Below are 7,833 nucleotides of genomic sequence, written 5' to 3'. Positions count from 1 at the left end.
ACAACAATAGCTAATAATAAAGTAGAACAGTTATAGCAATATAATGTAATAAAAGTTATGTGAATGTGGTCTCTTTCTCAAAATACCTTATTGTACTGTTCTTACCCTTCTCCTTGTGATGAAGTGAGAGGATAAAATGCCAACACAATGAGATAAGGTGAGTGAATGACGTGGGCGTCGTGACGCAGTGTTAGTCTAATACTGACCTTCTGATGAAGTACCAGGAGGACCATCTGCTTCGGGTGATCCTGGGTCCTGGAACCATGATGATGTCAATGGTTGGGGATCCCGAGAGGAATGACATGAGATTTCCTCATGCTACTACTCAGAATGGCACACAATTTAAAACTTACGAATTGTTTACTTCTTGAATTTTCCATTTAACATTTTTGGATTGCAGTTGACCACCGGTAACCGAAACCACAGAGAGTGAAATCGTGTGTAAGGCAAACTATTGTATTTCTCTTTTAGATTCAAATTTTTCTGGGATTTGTGACAAATGTCACTAACATTTCTTGTGAACATATTAAGTATTTTCCTCTATGATAGAAAGCTTAGTATTCCAGCATTTGGGAGCTTTAAAGAACTTTACAAATCATACTGCACAAACTCCCCATTTTACACACAAGCAAGCTGAGACCTGAGGTTCAGTGCTTAGTTCTAGAACCAATACTAACATGTACATCTCCCAAGTAACAGTCTTGAAATTCTTTATTGCTATCTTAGGTCAACATGAAAACACAGAGACCACAATTAGAGGACATAATTAAAGGAAAAAGAATTTTAAAAATGGGATTCTGGAGCTCACCATGTACATTTTATCATCTACTAAATTTTATTCAAGACTTGTACTGAAATATACAAGTCCAGTTTGTGATTGGCAGTGGATCCAATTTAACAAAAAGATAGGAGTGAATTAGTGCAATAGTGATTTTACACCTATGAATAACCAGGAGGGAAGAAAAGATGTTATCCCAAAGCAGTGATGCTATCTTTGGGTCACACGGTCACCACTAGATTATCTTTTCATAAGGTTAGTTGGTTGCACATTGAGTAGTGACAAACATTAAAACTTACCTTTTCCAATCTGTTCAAATGATCCCTTCATATTGGATGCTGACATGCCACTTCATCCTCTTCTTTTATAAAGAATAAAGACATCAGAGCTTAAGATAAACTCAAAGTTCAAGCCAAAGGACAAAGGTTTTCTCAGTCCCTTAAACATTTTTTACAATATTAGGTTCCTAATTGATGCTCAGAAATAGTGAGGTAAATGAACACAGATAGTAAGGTCAAAACTACAAGGATGATTGTTGAAAGCTTCCCCCTGGCAACCAGAATGCTCATATTTTATCAGACAATGTGGAAGAGACAGAAGCCAGCTCTCTAATCATGATTCTTAGAGCTTAGTGTACACCAACTCTGGACTGGGATCAGACTTTAAACACTGCCTTTCTGAAAAAATGCATAATGCCCTACCTAAAATTTAATAACACCAAAAGACATTAATGAAAAAATACAAAAGGGATAAATGCCTCCTGGATTGTTACACATCTGTTACCTGAGTGTTTTCAAGGTGTCAGTAGCCCAGCAATGCACAACTTGCTTTCATCTGTTTTTCATATTGAGTTTTTGTGTAAGAGTTTACTGAAACAATGAGTCTGCATCAAAAAAGTAAAAATAAAGGTAAGAAGTGTTATTAGGGTTTCTCTCCAATAGACGTCAATGAAGAGAAAAGCTATAAATGTGATAAAAATCAGACTCACGTATCACATGCCTCCTTATAAATGTGATCTTGACTGTTGCCAAGAAGGATATTGATAGACTGCTTCAGGGAAGATCCTTCCTGAGTCACGTTTGCCTCAGCAAAGCAAAACACTTTATTTAAATAACCACTTTCATAAATAGAAAATATAAGTCATGGTGTGCTTTTGCTTGGAGCACATAGATACTCATATAAGTTACATTTTAAAAATCTCTGCACCTGCATTAAAGTTACAATTTATTCGTAAGAAAATTCACTTTGTTACAACTTTTAAGGTCCTAAGTCTAACATAGAGAAATCAATGGCTACTGCTATTTTGACTAGTACTCAGCATCTTTTTTTATTACAACCTTATATTGGTTTTAAGAAAAGTGAAAAGCAGTAAGAAAAATCTATAAAATTGAGAAAAGGAGTGTGTCTAAAACTATTTTAAAAGTTGGATAATGTAGATAATTCTAGGGAAATTTCATGCCAAAATGATCATTGACACAAACAATTTTCTATGAATCAGAAAGCTATCTGACTGGGAAGTCTAAATACAAGAGTACAGGGAAGTAAAAAGAGAAAAAAAAAAAAATCACATCAATGATTTACAAAGTATAAATTGTATCTGCTATTACCTGCTGTAAAAATACACTGAAAGCTAAAATGATATACCTGAGAGCAAGTGTGTAGAAGCAAAGACCAAGTTTTCCTATAATTTAAAAGCAAACTTCAAAAATAAATGTCAGGTCTTTTACGTCAGGTCTTTTTACTGGAGTAAAAAGGGCTGGAGATTTACCCTGACCCCTGAAATGGCCCCAACACCAGCCTAAATATCTGAAAAACAGTTCTCAAGTTGATACCAGACATCAAACAACAAAGAGAAACACTCCCTGAGAGACAGAAAGCAAATGAGGAGAGTCCTATGATTCCCTAAGCTCACTTTCTTGAAAGAGTTTTCAGAATGTAGTGAAGGGAGAGTTAACCCAGGTGGAGTTTGAATCTGTCAAACTCTGCTCTGAGTTGAAGAGATGGGGCTGAAAGTCCAGGGAGACCAACACAGAGTATGCAGGGGTACAGGAAAGGAGTAGACTATACACAGAGAGAACTCTGCAGATCTGCAGAAGGTCCCCTTCAAATATTCAGCTGAGTACTGGCCAGTCCATGTGTGTAAGGAAACAATATCTGTGCTCACACAGGGCTGAGAATTGCCTGTTCTCACCAGCAGACTGGATTACCTCCCAATTCTTGGGGCACTGAGTCAAAAACTCAGCATGGTCTTGTGTACTAGCAGGAAATAATTTGCTCTATACTAACCATTGAAATGTTCACATCTAACGATGTTATAAACACAGCATTAAAGGATACATCTATTTGCAAGAAACTTAGCTGCCTCTCAGTACAAAGCTTAAGAATATTTATAAGTATGCAAAAGTGCCCAGCTCCCAACCAGGTAGAATCCACAATCTCTGGCATTCAATCTATAGTTAGTAGATGTACAAAGAAGGAGGAAAATCTAACCTATAATGAGGGGAAAAGTCAATCAATTGAAACTGATTTGAAACTGATATAGATGTTTGATTAGCAGACAAGGACAGGAAAAGACATTAAGACATATTTCATATGTTCAGAAAGTTAAGTAGAGATATGGATGATGCAAAAATACAAATAAAACTTACAGCAATAAAACTACAGTGTCTGAGATTAAAAGTATGCTGGATTAGATTAATGCAAAATTAGACACTGTAAAAGAAATGATTAGTAAACAAATACATGGCAAAAGGAACTATACAAAATGAAACACCGTGAGAGGAAAAAGGAATTACAAAATGAAAAGAGCATCAGTGAGCCATGGGGCAACTTAAAGCAGACCAATATATGTGTAATTGGAGTCTCCAAAGGAGAAGAGAGAGAAAGGGGGACAGAAAAAATATTCAAGGATATAGTGGCCAAAACTTTTCCGTAGTTGATACAAATTATAAATCCATATGTATAGGAAACTGAAGGATCCTAAGCACAGGTAAGATGAAGAAGATTGCACCAGTGCCAATCTAATCAAATTGCTCAAAACCGGTAATAACCTGGACACACTACGTATGGACGAATGAAGTTAAGGATGACAGCAGATTTCTTTTTGGAAATAATTCAAGTTGATAGGACAGTGAAGCAACAACTTAAAAATACTGAAAGAATCAGTAGTTGCCTGGGAACAGATAGAAAGTATTAATAATGACTACACACTGGACTTTCTCATTGCCAGTGTGTAAGGCTGACTAAGATTTAGGGTTGTACAGTTGGTTACATACCAGATCCAGGCAGCAGTAGGCAAGGATGGCAGATGTGACCAGGAACTCCCTTAGGAGGAAAAGTGAACATACCAATTGAGGATGCTTGGAGATATGAACGCCCCCCATCACCACCACCCCCACTGTGAAGCCTAATTTAGCAGTGGTCACATTCTCCTAAGTTTTAATGAAATAGGAAGGAACTCCCTCTAACACAAGAAGATCATCTTAAAGGCATTGCATCATGGAAAATATTAAATTGTCTTTTCAACTTAGCCTCTCTGATTGCAGGAGAAACCAACCTTAGCACTTTGACACATCAGCTTGTCTGGGCACTGTCACCAGGGCACTGTTCATGATCTGTCCCTTGCCTCCACTTTCAGTCCCAACTCAACCCGTATTTTAATCCACACCAAAGAACCATGCTTGTTCACAATTCCATGCCTTCATATAAAGTCTTTGACAGATGCTAAGGCATTTGGAGTTTAGTCTGAAGGCAATGGGAGTCTTTGAAGCCTGTCAAGCTGGGCAGGGACACAGTTCATTTGCATTTTGAAAAGATGAGTCCAGGCTTGAGAGGAGATTGTTTGGACAAGTGAAGCTATGTCTATAAGAACATTTTATAAATTGCCTGTGGTCTCCTCTGTGGTGGGAATTAGGTGATAAATATGCCACAGCATCTCTTTCAAGAAGAAAGAAAGGACAGTTAAATGGGGGTGCATATTTTGACAGGTGGGTAAGTCAAAGTCCTCCTGCTCAGTGGGCTCAGAATTTTCCTGTAGCAGCAAATTGTTAGTATTATCTTTTTTTTTTTTTTTTTTTTTTTTTTTTTTTGCGGTACGCGGGCCTCTCACTGTTGTGGCCTCTCCCATTGCTGAGCGCAGGCTCAGCGGCCAGGGCTCACGGGTCCAGCTGCTCCGCGGCACGTGGGATCCTCCCGGACCGGGGCACGAACCCGTGTCCCCTGCATCGGCAGGCGGACTCTCAACCACTGCACCACCAGGGAAGCCCCATTAGTACTATATTTTAATGAGAATCTTAGAGGTTTGAAATGATTCTGAGAAATTATGAGAAGGTAAATAGTTATTTAAGATTTCCAGGCTGCAATAGGGCTGGTGACCATGAATTTTTACTGGAAGCATCCCATACAATTATGCACATATAGTTACATTATTTAACAGCTTGGCTCTAAAAGCAGAAAAGACAGAGAATGTATTGATTTAGTCTTAGGGATTGGCTGGGTAAGTGTAGTGGAAATACCAGAATTTTTTATGAACATGGAGATGACACCAGAAATCTATGGTTAAGTTTGGAGGAGCAGAGGTGGGGGAGGGGAATGGGGAAGGGATAGGACTAATGAAATGAGTTTTGGGGGACAGTTCCACACAATTGGTGTTAGACCCACTTCACCCGCTCTGGTATCCTCCCAGTCACTGCAATCTGCCTTCTCTCTTAAACCAAACTATTGCAACTGCTTCACCAAGGTACATGGTGCCTTTGTCACAGAAATCCTTTTCTTCTCAGTCCTCATCTTCCCTGACCTCAGGAAACCAAGATCCCTGTCCTAAGTCTGAGACCCACACACAAAATGTCTTTAAGAATGCTTCATCTTGGATGTTTGAGAGGGACCTCAAATTCTCCAAAACTTTTCCTGCCTAACCTGCTCATTGCCCTGGGATTTTAATCTCAGGAAATAGAACCATCATTAACCTAGGCACCCAGGCCAGAAATTTTGAAGATTTTTCTCACCCTGCACATTCAGACAGACCCTAATTCCTGGCAGTTATAAGTCCTAAATATCCATCAATCTCATGCTTTCAGTCTTAAATTGGCAGGCTTGTCTTTTGCAATGGACACTCTTGACCATTCTTCCTAAAAGGCAAATTATTCTTACCTCTATGGCAGATAGTCTACTAATTTGCCTCATCCACTCCTAACCTCTCCTTCTCGACTTTTTTGAGACTCCTCTTTCTATCCATCCCTCAAATGATGACTCTCAGGCCTTCTGACCTTCCCTTTTTTACACATCCTCTTTGACTACTCATTAACCTCTGTGTCTTCTTAGAATTTCCATTTTTAAATGTACACCTAAAAGTTACACTGGCTTCCTGAGCTTAAGACTAACTGGCTGCTGGTCATGTTGGACCTACAGGCCCTGGAAACTCAATGTTTCCAAAACTGACGAATTAACACGTTCTCCAAACCCACTTCTCTTTCAATACCCATCATTTTATGACCATTTCTTTCCTACTCACCTGATGCAACTTCTTAATTGGTCTCCTTGCCTCTAGTCTTGCCATACTGTAGCCAGAATCGCTTTTTTAAAATGCTAATTTGATCTGGTCACTACCCTCCTTAAAAAGACAAGGGTGGCTCCTTGTTACACTTAGATTAAAATCCCAAATTCTTAGCCTGTCTTAAGAGCTTGTCTCTGAGCACCCTGCCATACTCTCCAACAGCATCCCTCTCCACTAACCCCACCCACTCTGTGCTCCAACTTCTGGAAACTCTCAATTATGGACTCCTTTCATCTTGTGTCTTTCACACCTTGTTCTCTCTTTCCCTGGAGGTTTCTACTTATTTTCTACTCATTTAAGATGTGGCACATTTTGCATTTTGTAGGATGTAAGTGTCTGAGTGCTGACCACCTTAACTCATGAGTTTATACTGAGACAACCCTAAATGAACCAGGCAGATTACACACATGCCTTTATCCCTGCTCAAATACAAACCTCCCCCAAATTGTCAGTAGAGAATTAAATAGGGTTACAAAAGAAATAGTAATACTAAACATTTCCTGAACCTGAGCTGTGAGTCAGCGGGTTAAAATGGTCTACCAAAGCCAAGCATGATGAAAGAAAGAAAGAAAGAAACAAGAACGAAAGAAAGAAGGAAAGAAAGAAAGAAAGAAAGAAAGAAAGAAAGAAAGAGGAAAGAGGCAGGGAAGGAAGGAAGGAAGGAAGGAAGACATACCAAGGCAATGAATCATGAATTGCACAACATGAAGGGTAAAGAAATTTATCCTCAAAAATCTCCAGTGTAGAACAAACATGGATTACAGAAAAAGGAACACCAATTAGAACGACATCAGTGTTTTGAATCCACATTGAGAAGCAAAAGGCTTTCAAAATTCTGAGTGAAGTAATTTTCACCCTAGATTACTGTACACAATCAGAATATTAATTAAAGAATGTGGAAGAAGAATAACAAAACTTTTAGATTTGCAAGATATCGAGATCTTATCTCCCATGCATCCTTTCTCAGGAATCAGCTGTAGGTGAGGGTGTGTGCCATCAACACAGGAAGTTAGCCAAGAAAAGAAGACCCAGGATCCAGGTGTCTGGGAGTTCCACACAGAATCCAGGCAGAAGGATGCTCTGGGTGCTAGTGTAGGGACGTCCCAGGGTGACAGATGTGAGCAGGTCTGGACAGCCACCCACCCACCTTGAAGTGGAAAACTCAGACCTCCAGGAGGTGAAGTCTCTAGAAAAACAATTAAATGGAACATTGAACTTTATGGCAAATTGTATTGAGAAATTGTTAGAAAGTATGGAAAGAATGAGTGATCATTACAAAACTAATCAAATAACAAAACAAGGTAAGTGTGGGCTTCAGAACTAACAAAAAATTGTACAAGAAAATAAACTCTGGTGCAATATTTGGCTGAGTACAAACAGTATGTGCATAGACATAGTGATTTAAACACAAAATATTGATTTACCTTTATTGGGAAAGCAGCAATGCAGGCAGGAGGTTGTTGGAAAACTATATCCTCCACTCTCTTGAAACAAATACGTCATA

Source organism: Physeter macrocephalus, chromosome 10 (genome assembly GCF_002837175.3).
Source record: "Physeter macrocephalus isolate SW-GA chromosome 10, ASM283717v5, whole genome shotgun sequence".
Lineage (NCBI taxonomy): Eukaryota > Metazoa > Chordata > Mammalia > Artiodactyla > Physeteridae > Physeter > Physeter macrocephalus.
The sequence above is the reverse complement of the archived record's forward strand: the minus strand, read 5'-3'. Positions refer to the sequence as shown.